This window comes from Oncorhynchus clarkii, chromosome 24, assembly GCF_045791955.1.
Source record: "Oncorhynchus clarkii lewisi isolate Uvic-CL-2024 chromosome 24, UVic_Ocla_1.0, whole genome shotgun sequence".
NCBI classification, from domain to species: Eukaryota; Metazoa; Chordata; class Actinopteri; order Salmoniformes; family Salmonidae; genus Oncorhynchus; species Oncorhynchus clarkii.
In genome coordinates, this window is record NC_092170.1 from 41,455,681 (window position 1) to 41,479,328 (window position 23,648).

The window sequence follows — 23,648 nt, forward strand, 5'->3', positions numbered from 1 at the left end:
CAGAGCAAACGATGGCCTTGTTCCATCAGACCACACAGAGCAAACAATAGCCTTGTTCCATCAGACCACACAGAGCAAACGATAGCCTTGTTCCATCTCATAGAGCAGTCTGTTCAAAGGACATCTGCCATGCAAAACAAAACGTCCGTGACTGAGAGAAAGTGATCTGTTTACCATAGAAGACAAAGGGGTATTTCCAAATGGCATCCTCTAGCCTTTCAAACATAATGCACTATGTAACATTTGGGATGCAGCCTAGATGTGTCATCTCATCTCTGTCCTCTAAGGGCTGATTGGTACTTTTATTGTTCCCGTATGAAGGGCTGTTCTCTCTCTCTTGCTCTCTCTCTCTCTCTCTCTCTCTCTCTCTCTCTCTCTGTCTGTCTCTCTGTCTCTCTCTCTCTCTCTCTCTCTCTCTCTCTGTCTCTCTCTCTTTCTCTCGCTCTCGCTCTCGCTCTCTCTCTCGCTCTCGCTCTCTCTCTCCCTCTCTCTCTCTCTCTCGCTATCTCTCTGTCTCTCTCTCTCTCTCTCGCTCTCTCTCTCGCTCTCTCCCTCTCTCTCTCTCTCTCTCGCTATCTCTCTGTCTCTCTCTCTCTCTTTCTCTCGCTCTCTCTCTCTCGCTCTCTCTCTGTCTCTCTCTCTCTCGCTCTCTCTCTTTCTCTCTCTCTTTCTCTCGCTCTCTCTCTCGCTCTCTATCTCGCTCTTTCTTTCTTTCTCTCTCTCTCCCATTCTCTCTCTCTCTCTCATTCTCTCTCTCTCTCTCATTCTCGCTCTTTCTCTCATTCTCTCTCTCTCTTTTTCATTCTCTCTCTTTCTCTCTCTCTCCTCTCTCTCAAATAAAGCTCAACTCCAGAGAGAAAGAGAAGTACGGGATGTGTGATGTTATAGTGTATATCGAATGTTATAATATTATGTGAATACAGGAAGACAATGTGACTAGATTCCAGTACTGTTTGGTCCTGCTCCTAGCTGCTTCCATCCCACCTTGTATTTCATGAGACACCATGATCTTTATTGGAGGTGGCAGAGCTATGCTGAAAGCAGTTACCAAAACAATGATTATTGCTGCTTGAATGACCGCCCTCGCTTTGTCGTTAGAGTTAGACTTACCGGTTGGCATCGAGCTGACGAGCCCCGAATGACACAGTGCTGTTGACCAAACCCTATAAAGCACTATAAAGGAAATAGGGTGCCATTTTGGATGCACCAGGGAATCCACACAGCCCACTACACATCCTCTTCAGAGAGAGAGAGAGCGAGAGACAGAGAGAGAGAGAGAGAGACAGAGAGAGAGAGAGAGAGACAGAGAGAGAGAGAGAGACAGAGAGAGAGAGAGAGGCATAGGCAGAGAGAGGCAGAGAGTGAAAGAGACAGAGAAAGGAAGAGGGAGGGAGAGAGAGAGAGAGCGAGAGAGAGAGGAAGAGAGAGGACGAGAGAGAGAAAGAGAAAGGAAGAGAGCTTTAGGCAGACCTGGCTCTCAAGAGAAGAAAGATGGTGAGACAGAGAGAGAGCAAGAGAGACAGAGATAGAGAGGGAGAAGGAGAGAGAGAGAAGAGAATCGAAGAGAGGAGAAGAGAAGACAGGCTATGTGCACACTGCCCACAAAATGAGGTGGATACTGAGCTGCACTTCTTAACCTCCTGTCAAATGTATGACCATATTAGAGACACATATTTCCCTCAGATTGCACAGATCCACAAAGAATTTGAAAACAAATCCAATTTTGATAAACTCCCATATCTACTGGGTGAAATACCACAGTGTGACATCACAGCAGCAAGATTTGTGACCTGTTGCCACGAGAAAAGGGCAACCAGTGAAGAACAAACAGCATTTATGTTTTTTTTTATTTTCCCTGTTGTACTTCAACTATTTGCACATCATTACAACACTGTAGACCTCAGAACCAGAACATCCAATCAATCAGAATAAACCAAATTACAACACAGTCAAAACAAAACTACATTACTTATCGGGAAGCACAAACACAAAACAAAATGCAGTGCTATCTGGCCCTAAATGGACAGTACACCGTGGCTAACTCTTTGACCATGGTTACTGATCAACATTTTAGAAAGACCTTGACAAAGTACAAGCTCAGTGAGCACAGCCTTGCCATTGAGAAGGGTAGACACAGGAAAACCTGGCTCCCTGTAGACGAAAGGCTGTGCAACCACTTCACAACAGCACCGAGACATTCCTGACAAAATATAAAAAATAGAAAACCATTTGAAACCGTTTTCAAAGACCTCTCTAATGAGAGTAGGCTACCCGTCCTGTTGGGGGAGGACGCAGAGAGCTGTGGGTTGGCAGCGCACTACATTGCTGCCTGCCATAAGATGAGGGACAGTGTCTGACAGACCAACCAACCTGTAAATGTCCTCTATGCTTATTGTTCAATGTATGGTTATTTTTACCCTTGGTTATTGTTGTTACTGTTGTCCTGTTGACAATATTGATTGTTATTATTAATTATGTTAATATTGTAAATCTCCAAAGCAAGCTTTGGTAATATGTACACTAGCGTTCAAAAGTTTAGGGTCACTTAGAAATGTCCTTGTTTTTGAAAGAAAAGCACATTTTTTGTCCATTAAAATAACATAAAATTGATCAGAAATACAGTGTAGACATTGTTAATGACTATTGTAGCTGGAAATGGCTGATTTTTAATAGAATATCTACATAGGCGTACAGAGGCCCATTATCAGCAACCATCACTCCTGTGTTCCAACGGCACGTTGTGTTAGCTAATCCAAGTTCATCATTTTAAAAGGCTAATTGATGATTAGAAAACCCTTTTGCAATTATGTTAGCACTGCTGAAAACTGTTGTTCTGATTAAAGAAGCAATAAAACTGGCCATCTTTAGACTAGTTGAGTATCTGGAGCATCAACATTTGTGGGTTCGATTACAGGCTCAAAATGGCCAGAAACAAAGACCTTTATTTTGAAACTCGTCAGTCTATTCTTGTTCTGAGAAATGAAGGTTATTCCCATGTGAGAAATTTCCAAGAAACTGAAGATCTCGTACAACGCTGTGTACTACTCCCTTCACAGAACAGAGCAAACTGGCCCTAACCAGAATAGAAAGAGGAGTGGGAGGCCCCGGGGCACAACTGAGCAAGAGGACAAGTACATTGGAGTGTCTAGTTTGAGAAACCGATGCCTCACAAGTCCTCAACTGGCAGCTTCATTAAATAGTACCCGCAAAACACCAGTCTCAACGTCAACAGTGAAGAGGCGACACCGGGATGCTGGCCTTCGAGGCAGAGTTCCTCTGTCCAGTCTCGATGTCAACAGTGAAGAGGAGACTCCAGGGATGCTGGCCTTCGAGGCAGAGTTCCTCTGTCCAGTCTCAATGTCAACAGTGAAGAGGCGACTCCAGGGATGCTGAGGTGCCACGATCTCCTACTAACTGTTTTTATATCCATGTTTTTCAGATAGAGAGAAACACAACCTAAAGGTCATGTACAACTAGAGAGGCTGCTGCCAACAGACAGACTCAAATCTCTGGCCACTTAAATAAACAGATGAATTAGACGGATCACTAGTCACTTTAAATAACGCCACTTTGATCATGTTTACATAGAGGTATCACTAGTCACTTTAAATAATGTCACTGTAATAATGTTTACATAGAGGTATCACTAGTCACTTTAAATAATGTCACTGTAATAATGTTTACATAGAGGTATCACTAGTCACTTTAAATAATGTCACTGTAATAATGTTTACATAGAGGTATCACTAGTCACTTTAAATAACGCCACTGTAATAATGTTTACATAGAGGTATCACTAGTCACTTTAAATAATGTCACTGTAATAATGTTTACATAGAGGTATCACTAGTCACTTTAAATAACGCACTTTAATAAGGTTCACATACCCTGCATTACTCATCTCATATGTATATACTGTATTCTATACCATCTACTGCATCTTGCCTATGCCGCACGGCCATCGCTCATCCATATATTTATATGTACAGATTCTTATTCACCCTTTACATTTGTGTGTGTTTGTGTGTATTAGGTAGTTGTTGTGAATTTGTTAGATTACTTGTTAGATATTACTGCATAGTCGGAACTAGAAGCACAAGCATTTCGCTACACTCGCATTAACATCTGCTAACCATGTGACCAATAAAATGTGATTTGATTCGATTTGAACTGGATACCTAAACCTGGTAAATCAATCAACTGTGTTGAGATGTATCCTATTATACACTGTGGTGGATTACCTATTTCATTCACTTGATTAAAGTGTCCAAATGGATTAAAACTCAAAATTATCTCAGATTCTATTGTGTGAATATGCAAACGTGCTTATTTGCCAGGAAGCAAATGTGTGGACATCTGTAGCCTATAATGAGACTGACAGATACAAAGTACTCTTCATTGGAAGAGTAAATCAATTTGTATTGATCAAAATACTGTCAGCTTTTATAACGCTACAATATTTTGCTGTGAGCTGTTGCGCAAATATTTCAAATGGAGTTCCTGTCTCTTTAAAAACATTGGTAGATTCTAGTCCCGCCCTTCAAAGCTTTTAACCAACCCTCTGCCATGAGACATTATGATTTGTCTTCTGCAGGCGGTCCAATCGCAAACCGGCTTTCAATTACAGGGCACCATTCATTATCCTAATTTTGTTGCAAAATGTTTCTTAAACGGAAGCAAACTGAACGAAAACGAGGAAGAACCTAACTGAATTAGTCCAATAGAAACTCTCGTTTTCGTTGTAAAAACGCAACTGTTTTACAACTGTGTGGACGAATGATTACACCAACGTCTCGTAAAGCAGGGGATACGCGTTTGCAGCGATACAACTGAAGAGAAAGCAGTACCAAGTATTATCGTGCGTCGGATCAGTGGAACAACAGCGAGCAAATAGAACGGAAGGAATGTACCAGCAACGGTGTTGAACTATTAGATCAGCAGCTTGATCAACTGTCTCCGGCGCTGGATCCGCTACATTAGGTGGGTGGTTATATTGTATCAAGTGAAAGATTCCGACAGTGTAGCATAGCAATGCCCTTCTCTTTTCCCACTTCTCTTCCAGCTTTAGCGGCGCTAACCGCGACTGTCTCGCTCTACCTAGTAGGTTTAACCACTACTCATTTTGAGCATTACCCATTCGGAGGTCTTAAAGAAAAGCCGCCCGTCTATGTCCGTTTTTAGCTCCGACATGTTTTAATAGTTGGTGAATCTGTGAAATGCGCTGAAAGCTTGGCATCGTTGTAGAATGTTTTTGGCACGGTTGTAGAATGTTTTTGGCACGTGCCACCCGGTGTATGAAGGCAGAACATGTATCATGCATCTTGGCACAACAATAATCATGATCGGTCAAAAGCCCATTTTCAAATAGACAACTAAATGAATCGAGTGTTGTGTCTCCGTATTGGCAGTTATGTTCTCGTGTTTTCACCAGATACATTTTTCTTCTGCAGCCTATCAGTAATGCTTTTTTTTTTACATTGAAATGAACAGTAACTGTTGATGTGCGCACAACTAAAACAACACACGTCGTTGTTGATTATTGGCATCTCCTATGTATCTGTAGCGGAGTTTTTTTTTTTGTCGACAGAAAACTGACATTAAATTCACGTCGTCAGTCTTTTTACCTTATTGATATTTCCACATCAGATGACATCCTGTCTGTAGACTATTGATGTGGAATACCTACTGGTCAGCACAGCATAGGAAATATTGGACGGAATTATGCAAACGTCACAATGTGTAAACGTGTTCCCGAAAGGAAGCCTCCTACACTTTGTCTTCTGGGATTTATTATGTAGCTTAATTAATCAAGACAATATGATGAATCTCGGCAACCAGCCATGAGGTAGGTCTACCTCCCAGATGTTTTGCAATGAGCTACTTGCAGTAAACCACAACTGAAGGGGAATGGGTCTAACACTTAAATACATTTAAAAAAAATAATAATAAAGACAGGTTATTTGGCTTATTGTAAATTGTGATGACAGGTTATTTATGCATCAAAGGCTCCTTCAGTTTTCTCTTTATTGGCAATAGCCAAAGACAGAAATAGATAGATAGGATGATGGTATGGCTATCTATCTATTTCTGTCTTTGGCTATCTATTATCTACGTATCTATCTATCTATGTCTTTGTCTGGTATAGAATATATATTAGTAATATGACATAATGTTTCGAACCCCCTGGCTGTTATAGTGATGTGTGTTTATTCATATTCTGGTGACTCGGTGCCCACAGTCCCGCCACAGCCCGCCCACGGTCCATTAGACTTTGTTCACAGAAATTCCCAAATTACGTTACGCTATAAGAGACCTCTGATTATTCACTGTTAAGGGTTTATTCACATTTTGTCAAATGGAAATGTATGACTTTTAACCAAATATCCAAGACCAATAATTGATCTCTATGTCTGTGTTTAGTCAAGCAGCCCAATTCTGATATTGTTTTCCACTAATTATGCTTTTGACCAATCACATCAGATCTTTTCACAGAATATATTTTTCCAGAGTTTATCTGATTGGTCAAAGGACCAATTAGTGAAACAACAAATATCAGAATTGGTCTCCCTGTGTAAATGCAGTTGAAATAGCCTTACATGGGGGGGGGAAGTCTGGTTAAATGTGGTATTGCTGCTAGTCTCTGACCCCATGTAGCCTACTATCTCCTGCCGTTGTGCCCTTGATCAAGGCACATAACCTCCCTCAAAGTAGAATAACAACACTGTTAGGCTACTGTATAAACCCCATGTGGTCAACCGTCCCATCTGGAGAGAGATGGGTGTGTCCGTTTTTATCAATGTCCTGTTGAGCAACAGATGTGTGTTGTGTTTAGGCGGGGGGGGGGTGGGGTGGAGGGACGGTTGGCCACCCTTTAATATAAAATATTGCAACGTTACAACCAAATACTTTCAATATACAATTTATTCTCTCATTCAATGAATCTGGGATATAAATGGATAAGGTAGATTACTTCAAAAAACAAAGTGCTAGGACATGTTTTTAATATGGCTAAACTATTGCATATTTCAGGGGAGATCTATGCACAGCATGGAAGTTATGTCTATTAGAATTTGTTTTGTTGCATTGGCGAAATGACCGTGCTAGACTACTGTTTACTAGAGAGGAATGTCAGCTTTCCTGTGTAATGTATTTCTAAACAGAGCCGGTGGAGCGAGATTACGAGCTATGCTTTCGATTTGGCTATATAGTCTAGCCCACCCTTTTTTAAGTGATTGATCATATATTTTATAACACAATATAAAAAAATTCCAGGACTTTTCCAGGGATTTCATGACTGTAAGAACTCCCATTTAACATTTCAATATGCGCCTTTTCAAACTGGAACAGTCTCCTCGTACACCGGATTCACAGACTTGTGACAACTAAAGTAGAACGAAGCGGAATCAGGACGTGAGTGCCCACTCTGCTATTCAGTGCAGATCTAGCTTTGTTTAACCTTTGACGCTGTGTGTGAATCCGGGCCGGTGATAGGCCACTTTGTTATATAGAGGAGCCGGGTACGCAGGTCCCCAAAAATGTGAATTATAGGCCCAGCTCCGGCTCAAGTCGGCTCATGTCAAGCACTGACCTTTTTTAGGATGCACCCTCAGTTGTTTTCCTGTGGCTGTCTGTCTGAGCTCTGTGCTACTCTGCTTCCGCAGCTGCAGGGGGTGATTGATAATGGCAGGGCCTGGCTGTGTCTCAGGGAGAGTTGGGATATGCAAAATAAATACATTTCCAATGTAAATTATTGACAAATATAAACCCCCACCAGAGTACTACAATTCTTCCCTGCACTAGCATTGACCAAGAAGTAGCGCATCGCTAGTATTGACCAGGAAGTAGGGCACCGCTAATATTGACCAGGAAGTAGCGCACTGCTAATATTGACCAGGAAGTAGCGCACCGCTAGTATTGACCAGGAAGTAGCGCACTGCTAGTATTGACCAGGAAGTAGCGCACCGCTAATATTGACCAGGAAGTAGCGCACCGCTAGTATTGACCAGGAAGTAGCGCACTGCTAATATTGACCAGGAAGTAGCGCACCGCTAGTATTGACCAGGAAGTAGCGCACTGCTAATATTGACCAGGAAGTAGCGCACCGCTAGTATTGACCAGGAAGTAGCGCACTGCTAGTATTGACCAGGAAGTAGCGCACCGCTAGTATTGACCAGGAAGTAGCGCACCGCTAATATTGACCAGGAAGTAGCGCACCGCTAGTATTGACCAGGAAGTAGCGCACCGCTAGTATTGACCAGGAAGTAGCGCACCGCTAGTATTGACCAGGAAGTAGCGCACCGCTAGTATTGACCAGGAAGTAGCGCACCGCTAGTATTGACCAGGAAGTAGCGCACCGCTAGTATTGACCAGGAAGTAGCGCACCGCTAGTATTGACCAGGAAGTAGCGCACCGCTAGTATTGACCAGGAAGTAGCGCACCGCTAGTATTGACCAGGAAGTAGCGCACCGCTAGTATTGACCAGGAAGTAGCGCACCGCTAGTATTGACCAGGAAGTAGCGCACCGCTAGTATTGACCAGGAAGTAGCGCACCGCTAGTATTGACCAGGAAGTAGCGCACCGCTAGAAAAACCATGACCAGGAAGTAGCGCACCCCTAGAAAAACCATGACCAGGAAGTAGCGCACCAAATTGGGTGCCATTTGGAACGCAGAAGTCTTTGGTTTTTCTCATTTCCTGGTTTGGGAAGTCCGTATCACCCCTTTTGCTGCTAACAGATGATATGGTCATGTTTATTTTGTACACCGTTTAGGTAAATACCTTCTCTTAGCTACCTGCCCACGGCTGTGTGTTCATCCTGTTAGTTGGCTAACATCACTAATGTGCCTTATGATGTCCGCCCACGCTGATGCATCCAGGCTGACCGTGCATCATCCTCCTGTTCATTGGCAGGTTTTATATCATGTCTGTTGTACTCTCATGTATTCAAGCCATTTAGTTTTTACTGATTTGTAGGTTTTGTTATGTAGGCTAATGCATTGTGATTCACAGACCGTAGATCAGTTCTATGCTGTGATTATTCCCCAGGCTCAGAGTGTGATGTGTTGTTGCGTTGTCTACCTTTTTATTGCTCAGGGAAGGTGCAGCATGCGGACAGACCTTCACATGAGTGGATTCAGTTATTTCAGCCACACCTGTTGCTGACAGGTGTATAAAATCCGAGCACACAGCCATGCAATCTCCATAGACAAACATTGGCAGTAGAGCCTCTAGGTTTCTTCCTAGGTTCTGGCCTTTTTTCTAGGGAGTTTTTACTAGCCACTGTGCTTCTACACCTGCATGGCTTGCTGTTTGGGGTTTTAGGCTGGGCTTCTGTATAGCACTTTGTGACGTCAGCTGATGTAAGATTGAATGGCCTTAACTGAGGAGCTCAGTGAATTTCTTTTAAAAATTCAACGTGGCACCGTCATAGGACGCTAACTTTCCAACAAGTCAGTTTGTCAAAATTTCTGCCCTACTAGAGCTGCCCAGGTCAACTGGTGCTGTTATTGTGAAATGGAGCAACAACGGCTCAGCCGTGAAGTGGTAGGCCACACAAGCTCACAGAACCGGACCGCCGAGTGCTAAAGCCTGTAGAACGTAACAAATGGTCTGTCCTCGGTTGCAACACTCACTACAGAGTTCCAAACTGCATCTGGAAGGAACATCGGCACAATAACTGTTAGTCGGGAGCTTAATGAAATGGGTTTCCGTGGCCGAGCAGCCTCACACAAGCCTAAGATCACCATGCGCAATAGCCAAGCGTCAGCTGGAGTGGTGTAAAGCAGTGGAAAGGCTATCACGCATCACCATCTGGCAGTCCGACGGACTAATCTGGGTTTGGTGGATGCTAGGAGAACACTACCTGCCTAAATGCATAGTGCCAACTCTAAAGTTTGGTGGAGGAGGAATAATGGTTTGGAGTTGTTTTCATGGTTCGGGCTAGGCCCCTTAGTTCAAGTGAAGGGAAATCTTAACGCTACAGCATACAAGGACATTCTAGACGATTCTGTGCTTTCAACTTTGGGGCAACAGTTTAGGGAAGGCCCTTTCCTGTTTCAGCATGACAATGCCTCCGTGCACAAAGCGAGGTCCATACAAAATGGTTTGTTGAGATCGGTGTGTAAGAACTTGACTGGCCTGCACAGAGCCCTGACCTCAACCCCATCGAACACCTTTGGGATGAATTGGAACACACGACTGCGAGCCAGGGCCTAATCACCCAACATCAGCCCGACTTCACTAATGCTCTTGTGGCTGAATGGAAGCAAGTCCCCACAGCAATGTTCCAACATCTAGTGGAAAGCCTTCCCAGATGAGTGGAGGCTGTTATAGCAGCAATGGTCCTACATCTAGTGGAAAGCCTTCCCAGAAGAGTGGAGGCTGTTATAGCAGCAATGTTCCTACATCTAGTGGAAAGCCTTCCCAGAAGAGTGGAGGCTATTATAGCAGCAATGTTCCAACATCTAGTGGAAAGCCTTCCCAGAATAGTGGAGGCTATTATAGCAGCAATGTCCCAACACCTAGTGGAAAGCCTTTCCAGAAGAGTGGAGGCTGTTATAGCAGCAATGTTCCAACACCTAGTGGAAAGCCTTCTCAGAAGAGTGGGGGATGTTATAGCAGCAATGTTCCAACATCTAGTGGAAAGCCTTCCCAGAAGAGTGGAGGCTGTTGTAGCAGCAATGTTCCAACATCTAGTGGAAAGCCTTCCCAGAAGAGTAGAGGCTGTTATAGCAGCAATGTTCCAACATCTAGTGGAAAGCCTTCCCAGAAGAGTGGAGGCTGTTATAGCAGCAATGGGGGACCAACTCCATATTAATGCCCAAGACGAGCAGGTGTCTTTTGGCCATGTAGTGTATCTAAACGCGTCCAACTCCTATATGTTCTCTGCCACCTCATTGAGTTTTAAACTGACGGTCTTGGTTGACTCCCTGGCTGAGCCCCGACGGGCTTGGTTGACTCCCTGGCTGAGCCCCGTCGGGCTTGGTTGACTCCCTGGCTGAGCCCCGTCGGGCTTGGTTGACTCCCTGGCTGAGCCCCGTCGGGCTTGGTTGACTCCCTGGCTGAGCCCCGTCGGGCTTGGTTGACTCCCTGGCTGAGCCCCGTCGGGCTTGGTTGACTCCCTGGCTGAGCCCCGTCGGGCTTGGTTGAGTCCCAAATGGTCCCCTTTTTTAAGTGTACTACTTTAGACCAGAGTCGGCCTTCTTGCACCTATAGTCCAACCAGTTACCTCTGTAATGCCCAGTTAAGGTGACAACATGCCACTGGCCAGGGAGGGATGTCCTTGTGAAATTATCCATCTCAAGTCAAGCAGCCCTCCCTGCTTTTTTTTCTGCTATTGTGTCAGGACCAGCTGGGTCTGCCGGCCTGCCTGGCTGGCTTTCGGTCTGCCGGTCTGCCTGGCTGGCTTTCGGTCTGCCTGGCTGGCTTTCGGTCTGCCTGGCTGGCTTTCGGTCTGCCTGGCTGGCTTTCGGTCTGCCTGGCTGGCTTTCGGTCTGCCGGTCTGCCTGCCTGCCTGTCGGTCTGCCAGCCTGTCGGTCTGCCAGCCTGCCTGCCTGCGTGGTTGTGACGAAAGGAGGGCAAGTTGGCTCTGGACTCTGTTATAGAGGAAGAGGAAACAACATATCTAGAAGGTATACATGTGATTTATACCATATACACTCTTCATTATCGTGCTGATACTGTAGAATTGAAAGCAGCTGAATCTCAGACTAGGCTAAAGCTTTAGGCCATGGCTCCGTCCTCCCTAAGAGTGAACTGGTTCCCTTCTCTGATTTTTTTGAAAGGAAATGACTGGTACACATTCCACATATAGTGGAAACTCCCTCTAGCTAGCCCCTGCCTCTACCAGTCTAATACTTTTACATTGGTGTTGAAGTAATGAACAAGTGTACATTTCAGGAGAGAGGAGATATTATTGGGATGCACCCGCTAAGTTTAGTTTCCCCTAGCTGGTGAATGTTGTGTCTGGTTAGATGTTAATATCCTCTTCCATCTTGATAAAAGAGAGACTGTTGTAACATGAGTGTCAGTTCGGAATTTTCCTCTTCAGGGACCAAATTTTAGGTGGCTCCTCCTCTTCCTATGGTCTGGCTATTGATTGGCATGGAAATGAGGCCCTGTTTTTAGATGGAACAGAATGGATGGCCTCCCAGGCAGCTGTGTCCCGGATGGACTTGTGGATGATGTGGCAATACCGTATTGATCTCTCGCTCTCTCTCAATATCCATCCCTCTCTCTCTCTCAATTTCCACCCCTCCCCTCTCTCTCTCTCTCCCTTTCAATGTCCATCCCCCTCTCTCTCTCTTTCTCTTCTCTATCATTTACCAGTGATGTCAGAGTGTTTTAAACCCTGGACTTTCAACCCAGCAGCATGATAAACACCGAAAGAGTTCAGCTAATCAGTTCCCAGGTTAGAAAACTGCACAACACACAGGGAGGCTTTAAACAGCATGCGGTCTTCCTCCCTCTCAGCTGCTGACTGACTGATCATCCTGTTTGAATGGTGCAGCATCGCTCTCTCTCCCTATCCAGGATACCTAAATGAAAGTGATGATGATTAATGTTGTTGGTGTGACAGTTGCGGAGAGAGAAGAGCGCACTAGAGAGCGAAGCACCAATTAATTTGTACGTTTACATGCTAATGAATAGTGTGTAGCCGAGCAGGGTGCATCGTGGGATGTTGTTCGGTACCCGTTGGCTCTGCTCTTGTGGTTGATTAGGAATGACCCAGACTGGCTGGTAGCTGCTAGGTGTAGGGTTATCTACCCACATGATCTCTACCTACGCTAGGTAGTGTAGTCTTTATAGTCAGTGTAGGCTGATCTACCCACGCTAGGCTGTGTAGTCTTTATAGTCAGTGTAGGCTGATCTACCCACGCTAGGCTGTGTAGTCTTTATAGTCAGTGTAGGGTGATCTACCCACGATAGGCTGTGTAGTCTTTATAGTCAGTGTAGGCTGATCTACCCACATGATGTGGAAGTTTCCATCAGTACAAGTGTTAGTGGAGTTTGAGAAACATCTCTATATTCCACAGTTCAAGTGTCTCTTGGGTTTTGAGTTGGTTTCTGAAATTGGGCCTTCCTCTCGCCCTCCGCATCACTCAGTCAGTTGGAATAGAGAGGAAAGTTGTTGTCATGGCACCACTTCTTCTTCCAGTAATGGTTTCTACTGGAGGACTGACTGACCTTTCCCGGGAGATGGCAGGCCTGATGCTATTGCCTCCATTTAAAAAATAAAAATAAAAAAAATAAATGGAAATGGTTTGTAAAATGATCCCTGAATGCCATGTATGTTACAGCCTTCCAGGTCCCTGGGAGAGACGCAAGGGGCCAAGATGACATTTCACATCTTTTAAACCGTAACTACGGGGTCATTTGCAGCTTCTAGTGTAAAGCTTAAATGTCAACCAAAACGTCCCAAAGCCGTTGACTGGAATTATGCGGAACTGAGTTTAAATGTAACCAATCGGAGAACAAGTTGTCTGGGAAAGACCGTTGACTAGAATTATGCGGAACTGAGTTTAAATGTAACCAATCGGAGAACAAGTTGTCTGGGAAAGACCGTTGACTGGGATTATGCGGAACTGAGTTTAAATGTAACCAATCGGAGAACAAGTTGTCTGGGAAAGACCGTTGACTGGAATTATGTTGAAAAACCAAATATTAATACTAGAAACTGACCTCAAATCGAATGTTCAAGGTCACATGCAGATGTTAATGTGAGTGTAGTAAAATGCTTGTGCTTCTAGTTCCCAACAGTGCAGTAATATCTAACAAGTAATCTAACAATTCCCAAACAACTACCTAATACACACACGCATCTAAAGGGATGGATTAAGAATATATAAATATATGGATGAGCGATGACCGAGCGGCATAGGCAAGATGCTATAAGATACATTACTCATCTCATATGTATACACTGTAAGATGCATTATATGAAGTGGCATTGTTTAAAGTGACTAGTGAGTCTCAATGTAGACAGCAGCCTGCCTCTCTGTGTTAGTGACAGCTTTTTAACAGTCTGATGGCCTTGAGATAGAAGCTGTTTTTCAGTCCCTCGGTCCCCAGCTTTGATGCACCTGTACTGACCTCGCCTTCTGGATGATAGCGGGGTGAACAGGCAGTGGCTCGGGTGGTTGATGTCCTTGATGATCTTTTTGGCCTTCCTGTGACGTCGGGTGCTTTGAATAGGGCTATGGTCTCAAATGGCATGTTTTTCCCCTATAAAGTAGTGCACTATATAGGGAATAGGGTCCTGGTCTAAAGTAGCGCACTATATAGGGAATAGGGCTCTGGTCTAAAGTAGTGCACTATATAGGGAATAGGGCTCTGGTCTAAAGTAGTGCACTATATAGGGAATAGGGCTCTGGTCTAAAGTAGTGCACTATATAGGGAATAGGGCTCTGGTCTAAAGTAGTGCACTATATAGGGAATAGGGCTCTGGTCTATAGTAGTGCACTATATAGGGAATAGGGCCCTGGTCTAAAGTAGTGCACTATATAGGGAATAGGGCCCTGGTCTAAAGTAGTGCACTATATAGGGAATAGGGTCCTGGTCTAAAGTAGTGCACTATATAGGGAATAGGGTTCTATAGGGCTCTGGTCTAAAGTAGTGCACTATATAGGAATAGGGTCCTGGTCTAAAGTAGTGCACTATATAGGGAATAGGGTTCTATAGGGCTCTGGTCTAAAGTAGTGCACTATATAGGAATAGGGCTCTGGTCTAAAGTAGTGCACTATATAGGGCTCTGGTCTAAAGTAGTGCACTATATAGGGAATAGGGCTCTGGTCTAAAGTAGTGCACTATATATAGGGAATAGGGCCCTGGTCTAAAGTAGTGCACTATATAGGGAATAGGGCCCTGGTCTAAAGTAGTGCACTATATAGGGAATAGGGCCCTGGTCTAAAGTAGTGCACTATATAGGGAATAGGGTTCTATAGGGCTCTGGTCTAAAGTAGTGCACTATATAGGAATAGGGTCCTGGTCTAAAGTAGTGCACTATCTAGGGAATAGGGCTCTGGTCTAAAGTAGTGCACTATTTAGGGAATAGGGCCCTGGTCGTAGTGCACTATATAGGGAATAGGGTTCTATAGGGCTCTGGTCTAAAGTAGTGCACTATATAGGGTTCTGGTCTAAAGTAGTCCACTATATATAGGGAATAGGGCCCTGGTCTAAAGTAGTGCACTATATATAGGGAATAGGGCCCTGGTCTAAAGTAGTGCACTATATATAGGGAATAGGGCCCTGGTCTAAAGTAGTGCACTACACCTGCATTGTTTGGGGTTTTAGGCTGGGTTTCTGTACAGCACTTTGAGATTTCAGCTGATGTACGAAGGGCTATATAAATAAATATGATTTGATTTAGGGAATAGAGTTCTATAGGGCCCTGGTCTAAAGTAGTGCACTATATAGGGAATAGGGCTCTGGTCTAAAGTAGTGTACTATATAGGGAATAGGGCTCTGGTCTAAAGTAGTGCACTATATAGGGAATAGGGCTCTGGTCTAAAGTAGTGCACTATATAGGGAATAGGGCCCTGGTCTAAAGTAGTGCACTATATAGGGAATAGGGCCCTGGTCTAAAGTAGTGCACTATATAGGGAATAGGGCCCTGGTCTAAAGTAGTGCACTATATAGGGAATAGGGCTCTGGTCTAAAGTAGTGCACTATATAGGGAATAGGGCCCTGGTCTAAAGTAGTGCACTATATAGGGAATAGGGCCCTGGTCTAAAGTAGTGCACTATATAGGGAATAGGGCCCTGGTCTAAAGTAGTGCACTATATAGGGAATAGGGCCCTGGTCTAAAGTAGTGCACTATATAGGGAATAGGGCCCTGGTCTAAAGTAGTGCACTATATAGGGAATAGGGCCCTAACGGAAACCCCCTGTCGGGGGTTTCCGTGGCGGCCTAGTCGGAGGTTTCCGTGGCGGCCTAGTCGGAGGTTTCCGTGGCGGCCTAGTCGGAGGTTTCCGTGGCGGCCTAGTCGGAGGGTGCCCGTGGCGGCCTAGTCGGAGGGTGCCCGTGGCGGCCTAGTCGGAGGGTGCCCGTGGCGGCCTAGTCGGAGGGTGCCCGTGGCGGCCTAGTCGGAGGGTGCCCGTGGCGGCCTAGTCGGAGGTTTCCGTGGCGGCCTAGTCGGAGGTTTCCGTGGCGGCCTAGTCGGAGGTTTCCGTGGCGGCCTAGTCGGAGGTTTCCGTGGCGGCCTAGTCGGAGGTTTCCGTGGCGGCCTAGTCGGAGGTTTCCGTGGCGGCCTAGTCGAGGGTGCCGTGGCGGCCCCAACAGGATCTTTATTGAGTTTAGAATATGGTACTTCAGAGAGAAATCATGACCGTGTGTTTTCACTAACAGTTTGGGTTCATTTAGTATTTATTTTGTTACCTGTTTCAGATCAAACTGATCTGTTGAATGGGTTCATCTTTCCTAATTCCCCTTCGAATTAAAAAAAAACACGGAGCAGCTTTTCCTGTTAGATTTGTGTTTCTCCATCTCTGAATTCCTGTATTATGAACTACTGGCAGGAAGGAGCACATTCACCCCATTAATCATTGAAGAAAAAAAACAAAACAAAGGAAAACCATGTACCATGTTCATATCAAGCCTTCAGTGACAGACCTGAGTAGTAACGCATGATGAATAGCCAAGCAGTGGACCGTGAGAGCAAGCCTCTCCCAGTCCAACAATGCTTTTCTTCATTCCCCCCCTCTTCATCCCTCCCCCTCATCCGTTCCTCCCCATTGGGCAAAGAAGACCCTTTTTAAGTTCAGTTCTTGTCCATCAAGGTAGATCATGGCAGGGCCTCAGTGTTGGAGGCTCCAACCTTGTTACACACACACACACACACACACACACAGAGACCTCCTCCCTTGTTATTAAGTGTTGAAGTGGTGGTCTGGTTTCCACATGGTCCCGTAGAGAATGTCAACCCTTGTTCACAGATCAAAGAGAACTCCATAGGAGGATACAGTATCTATAACAGGAAAAAGCCTCATTCCTTGCTTCAGCTCGGTCTCAGCCAGGTGAAACCGGAAACCAGTCTGCCTGCTGCTGAAGCTCGACCGCTGTAGTTGTAATTCAGACCAGTGACTTTGAGCTTTCAGAATTGTTCCAACCTCCTTCTCCTCGAAGTCGAGGAATGGTTGACAGTCAGATTTTTTTTCCATGGCTGCGTCTCAAGTGGCACCCTATTCCTTTTATATTTAGTACACAACTTTTGACCAGACGTAGGTCACTGTCTAGGGAATAAGGTGCCGTTTGGGACATACAGCACCTATTCTGGGCCGGAAGAGAACTTTAGACAAGCCTACCGTGGGAAAGGAGAGCGGTGAGACTGGAATGCCATAAAAAAACAGACGTCGGCCTTCTATTCTATTCTTCAAATAGCCACCTTTTGCCTTGATGACATCTTTGCACAGTCTTGGCATTCTCTCAACCAGCTTCACCTGAATGCTTTTCCAACAGTCTTGAAGGAGTTCCCACATATGCTGAGCACTTGTTGGCTGATTTTCTTTCACTGGTCCGACTCATTCCAAACCATCTCAATTGGGTTGAGGTTGAGGGATTGTGGAGGACAGATCATATGATGCAGCACTCCATCACTCTCCTCCTTGGTAAAATAGCCCTTACACAGCCTGGAGGTGTGTTGGGTCATTGTCCTGTTGAAAAACAAATTATAGTCCCACTAAGCCCAAACCAGATGGGATGGCGTATCGCTGCAGAATGCTGTGGTAGCCATGCTGGTTAAGTGTGCATTGAATTCTAAATAAATCACTAACAGTGTCAACAGCATAGCACGCCCACACCATCACACCTCCTCCTCCATGCTTTACGGTGGGAAATACATGCAGAGATCATCCGTTCACCCACACCGCTTCTCACAAAGACACGGCGGTTGGAACCAAAAATCTTTAATTTGGACTCCCGACCAAAGGACAAGTTTCCACCAGTCTAATGTCCATTGCTCGTGTTTCTTGGCCCAAGCAAGTCTCTTCTTATTGGTGGCCTTTAAGTAGTGGTTTCTTTGCAGCAATTCGGCCATGAAGGCCTGATTCACACAGTCTCCTCTGAACAGTTGATGTTGAGATTTGTCTCTTACTTGAACTCTGTGAAGCATTTGTCTGAGGCTGGTAACTCTAATGAACTTATCCTCTGCAGCAGAGGTAACTCTGGGTCTTCCATTCCTGTGGCGATCCTCATGAGCGCTAGTTTCATCATATCGCTTGATAGGTTTTGCGATTGCACTTTCAAAGTTCTTAATTTTCTGTATTAACTGACCTTCATGCCTTAATGTAACGATGGACTGTTGTTTCTCTTTGCTTATTTTAGCTGTTCTTGCCATAATATGGACTTGGTCTTTAGCCAAATAGGGCTATCTTCTGTATACCACCCCTACCTTGTCACAAGACAACTGATTGGCTCAAATGCATTAAGAAGGAAAGAAATTCCACAAATTAACTTTTTTAACTAGGCACACCTGTTTAATTGAAATGCATTCCAGGTGACTACCTCACGAAGCTGGTTGAGAGAATGCCCAGGGTGTGCAAAGCTGTCATCAAGGCAAAGGGTGGCTACTTTGAAGAATCTCAAATATAAAATATATTTTGATTTAACATTTTATTTTGGTTACTACATAATTCCATTTGTGTTATTTCGTAGTTTTGATGTCTTCGCTATTATTCTACAATGTAGAAAATAGTAAAAATAAAGGCCGGTACTGTATGTACATGGTATCTTGGGTATAAATAATAAACGTTTTGACTGCTATCATATCGACACTTAATTTCATTGTTATTCCATCATTGCTTCTGTCCTGAATTTCACTATTTATAGTGATGTTTAGGCTACTGATGTTTTCGTCATTTGACCACGCGGTTTCCTGACCGCATGTCTTCCTGACCACATGTCTTCCTGACCACATGTCTTCCTGACCACATGTCTTCCTGACCACGCGGTTTCCTGACCACATGTCTTCCTGACCACATGTCTTCCTGACCACATGTCTTCCTGACCACATGTCTTCCTGACCGCATGTCTTCCTGACCACATGTCTTCCTGACCACATGTCTTCCTGACCGCGTGTCTTCCTGACCACATGTCTTCCTGACCGCGTGTCTTCCTGACCACATGTCTTCCTGACCGCGTGTCTTCCTGACCACGTGTCTTCCTGACCGCGTGTCTTCCTGACCACGTGTCTTCCTGACCACGTGTCTTCCTGACCACATGTCTTCCTGACCACATGTCTTCCTGACCACGTGTCTTCCTGACCACGTGTCTTCCTGACCACATGTCTTCCTGACCACATGTCTTCCTGACCACATGTCTTCCTGACCACATGTCTTCCTGACCGCGTGTCTTCCTTGTTTTCTTTTATTTTTATTTTGTCGTTCAAAAAAATTAATTTGTTACCGTGTTCTGAAGGCACTGTATTGAACACTTGAATGTTTCTGTGATTTTACATATATATATATATATATATACATATACAGTAACATAAATTAACATAAATTACATATAGCCTACAGTAACATAAACTAGTGAAAAATGTTATTGTTATTTGAAATGAAATAATCTTATTCTGTTTAACTTAACCAATTTATTTTTTTTTTTTTTTTTTGCAATGACATGTATGAAATGTGTTTTAATGACACTGTTAGAATGTTGCAGTCAGAATGACAGCTCATTAGCATGCTATCAGATAATACCTTCTCATGCTTTCGCCGAAAAGCATTTTAAAAATCTGACTTGTTGGCTAGGTTCACAACGAGTGTAGCTTTAATTCAATACCCTGCTTGTGAATTTTGATCAAGGTTTGAGTTTTAACGAGTACATTTAGCATTTAGCGTAGCGCATTTGCATTTCCAGGTGCCTACTTGAGACATATGCGTCTCAAGTAGAATCAAGAAGTTAAAGGGGGGCGGGTCCCTGGAAGCCTAGCAGTTCTAGTGTTCGTTCCACCAAATCAATCTGAAGGCAGGAAGGAAGGATGCATCACTGTAGTGTTTGTACAAGTCCTTGTACTACGTATCCGCTGGTACAGTGGGTATCCTAAGTGGGTTTTTTTCACATTGTTTTGTTACAAAATGGGATTAAAATGCATATAATTTTATTTTTATTTTTATCTACACCAAATACATAATGTAAAAAATAAAAAAATGGGTGCTTGCTTGAGATCCGAGGGATTGTGCCCCTCAGGGGTAGGTGCTCAGTCCCCTCCTGTACTCCATGTTCACCCATGACTGCATGGCCAAGCACGACTCCAACACCATCATTACGTTTTCTGACGACACAACAGTGGTAGGCCTGAGTACCGACAACGATGAGACAGACTTTTTGGGAGGAGGTCAGAGACCTGGCAGTGTGGCGTCAGGACAACCTCTACCTCAACGTGAGCAAGACAAAGGAGCTGATCATGGACTCCAGGAAAAAGGGTATGCTTGACATCGGCAAGCACTGGGGAGTTTTTCAGGATACAGATCATCAGAATGGAGCTAAGGACTGGCAAAATCCTAGAGAGAAAAACTGTCTGCTTTACACCAGACACTGGGCGACGAATTCACCTTTCCAGCATGACAATAACCTACAACACAAGGAGAAATCTACTACGATGTTACTAACCAAAGAAGAGAGTGAATGTTCCTGAGTGGCCAAGTTACAATTTTTGACTTAAAGAATGGCTGTCTAGCCATGATCCCCAACATCTTGGCAGAGCTTGAAGAATGTTGACAAGAATAAAGGGCAGATAATGTACAATCCAGGTGTGGAAAGCTCTTAGAGCCAGACCTAATTAGACTCACAGCTGTAATCGCTGCCAAATGTGATTCTAACATGTATTGCCTCTGTGGTGAATCCTTATCTAAACCAGGTATAGTAGTGTTTTTATTGTTCATCTTTTTAAAAAGATTTTTCTTTACTTTGACATTTTACAGATTTTATTTTTTAATTTTGTTTGTATACATTGTTGACACAAAAAAGACATCAATTTGAATCCCACTTGAACACAATAAAATTATCCAAGGGGGGGTTGAATACTTTATGATGGGGACTGTAGGTGTTTTCTGAGAGACAGTAAGTTGGGGAATCGTCACGTTCCACCGGAGATCACACCGCAGCCGCTCCAGACGAAGGGCAAAGACTCTGCTTGTTGACGTGAGCCTGCGTTTCCTCTCTCTCTCTAAACATAGCACATCTCGTCTGTCTGTCTGTGGAGGAGAAGACCTTGGTGATTTCCTCTCTCTTTTGTCTTTTCCCTCCATCTTATCAGTTGTTGCTAGCGGGTAGATGCCACACACTTGTCTGTATGGTGCAGAGGCACAGTATGGAAACGGTAATAAGGACTTCTCTAATATGGAGCTTAGCTTGTAGCGTGAAGGCCTACCTGAACGTACGTGTGTGTTTGTGTGGTGTGTGTGGTTCGTGCTCTTTTCAATGCTTTTAATGTGCGTCCGCATCACAGATAACGTGTGGTTTTTGGTGCTCGTGTGCTGTGCATTCAGTACTGTTTCATAAGGTGTGCGTTGTGACTGGTGTCACTGTGCGTCACCATGCGTGGGTGTCTTTGTTATTTTACATTCTCTGCTCAAGCTTGTAGAGCGGCATCAGTCAGTGGTCAGAGCAGATGAATGATGCCTTGTTGAGCAGCGTCAGAGCAGATGAATGATGCCTTGTTGAGCAGCGTCGGAGCAGATGAATGATGCCTTAAGGTAGACCCAAAGGTAGACCCAAAGGTAGACCCATTGTCTCCTCCTCCCAGGTATACCCATTGTCTCCTCCTCCAGGTAGACCCATTGTCTCCTCCCCCCGGGTAGACCCATTGTCTCCTCCCCCCGGGTAGACCCATTGTCTCCTCCCCCCGGGTAGACCCATTGTCTCCTCCCCCCGGGTAGACCCATTGTCTCCTCCCCCCGGGTAGACCCATTGTCTCCTCCCCCCGGGTAGACCCATTGTCTCCTCCCCCCGGGTAGACCCATTGTCTCCTCCCCCCGGGTAGACCCATTGTCTCCTCTCCCCGGGTAGACCCATTGTCTCCTCTCCCCGGGTAGACCCATTGTCTCCTCCCCCCGGGTAGACCCATTGTCTCCTCACCCCGGGTAGACCCATTGTCTCCTCACCCCGGGTAGACCCATTGTCTCCGACCCCCGGGTAGACCCATTGTCTCCGACCCCCGGGTAGACCCATTGTCTCCGACCCCCGGGTAGACCCATTGTCTCCGACCCCCGGGTAGACCCATTGTCTCCGACCCCCAGGTAGACCCATTGTCTCCGACCCCCAGGTAGACCCATTGTCTCCGACCCCCAGGTAGACCCATTGTCTCCGACCCCCAGGTAGACCCATTGTCTCCGACCCCCAGGTAGACCCATTGTCTCCTCTCCCCAGGTAGACCCATTGTCTCCGCTCCCCAGGTAGACCCATTGTCTCCGCTCCCCAGGTAGACCCATTGTCTCCGCTCCCCAGGTAGACCCATTGTCTCCTCCTCCCAGGTAGACCCATTGTCTCCTCCTCCCAGGTAGACCCATTGTCTCCTCCTCCCAGGTAGACCCATTGTCTCCTCCTCCCAGGTAGACCCATTGTCTCCTCCTCCCAGGTAGACCCATTGTCTCCTCCTCCCAGGTAGACCCATTGTCTCCTCCTCCCAGGTAGACCCATTGTCTCCTCCTCCCAGGTAGACCCATTGTCTCCTCCTCCCAGGTAGACCCATTGTCTCCTCCTCCCAGGTAGACCCATTGTCTCCTCCTCCCAGGTAGACCCATTGTAGCAGCAATCGACTCTGTGACATCCAACATTTGTGGATTACCACATTGAACCGATTGTTGAGAATCTCCCATCTTATGTCAAAGACACTAATCACATGATCTCATTGATAGAGGGCTCAGGAAGGATACCAGAGGGCTCCCTGCTGGCCACTTTTGATGTGGAGAGCTTGTACACTAACATCCCACACACTGGAGGCTTGCAGGCGCTGCAACACGTCCTTCAGCAGAGAGACACTACCCTTGTTCCATCCAATGATCGCATCTTACAACTCACTGAACTGGTATTATCCCATAACTACTTTTGTCTTTGAGTCAGACTTTTTCCTTTTTCTTTCGGGGTATAGCCATGGTCCCCCCCCCCCCCCCCTACTATGCAAAACAATTTTGAGGAAGCACTCCTTTACAAGACAGAGACACACCCCTTTACTTTCTAAAATCCTCCAATGGAAGAGATACATAGATGATGTCTTTGTCAGCAGGAACTAAATGAATTCAAAACTAAACGAGAGATCTGAATACCTCCAATTCACCATGCAGACTGATGAGAGAGAAATACATTACCTGGACGGACGGATCATCAAAGAGAATGATGCATTACACACAGACTTCTACACAAGGCCCACAGTCCCCAGTGCCTTTACATGAAGGATAGTACGCGTCCCCTTCCCCTCAGGAATGGTCCTACCATATAGCCAGTTATGCAGGGTTAAAAGAATCTGTGGCCACCAGTCAGACTTTGACAGCAGTACTAACAAAAAAAATGACAGAGCAATTCAAAATGAGAGGCTACAAAACTCTTGGTGCTGCATTGATGAAAATATCTCAGAAACCAAGAGAGGAATTACCCAAAAACTCAACCAAAGAAGAAAGAAACAACGCAACTGTCTTTTGCACTAATAAGTACACC

The 23,648-nt window shown here is 45.1% G+C and overlaps 1 protein-coding gene across 7 annotated transcripts in view; it reads left to right on the plus strand.

Moving 5' to 3' along the window:
- The first annotated feature begins 4,796 nt into the window (after positions 1-4,796).
- The window catches only part of LOC139383133 (protein-tyrosine sulfotransferase 1), a 66,536-nt gene continuing 47,684 nt past the window's right edge, over positions 4,797-23,648 (plus strand). For all 7 annotated transcript variants that reach the window (XR_011628699.1, XM_071127481.1, XM_071127482.1 and 4 more), the window contains exon 1: positions 4,797-4,980. The gene's annotated coding sequence lies outside the window, so the exon portion shown is untranslated. The remainder of the gene's footprint in view (positions 4,981-23,648) is intronic.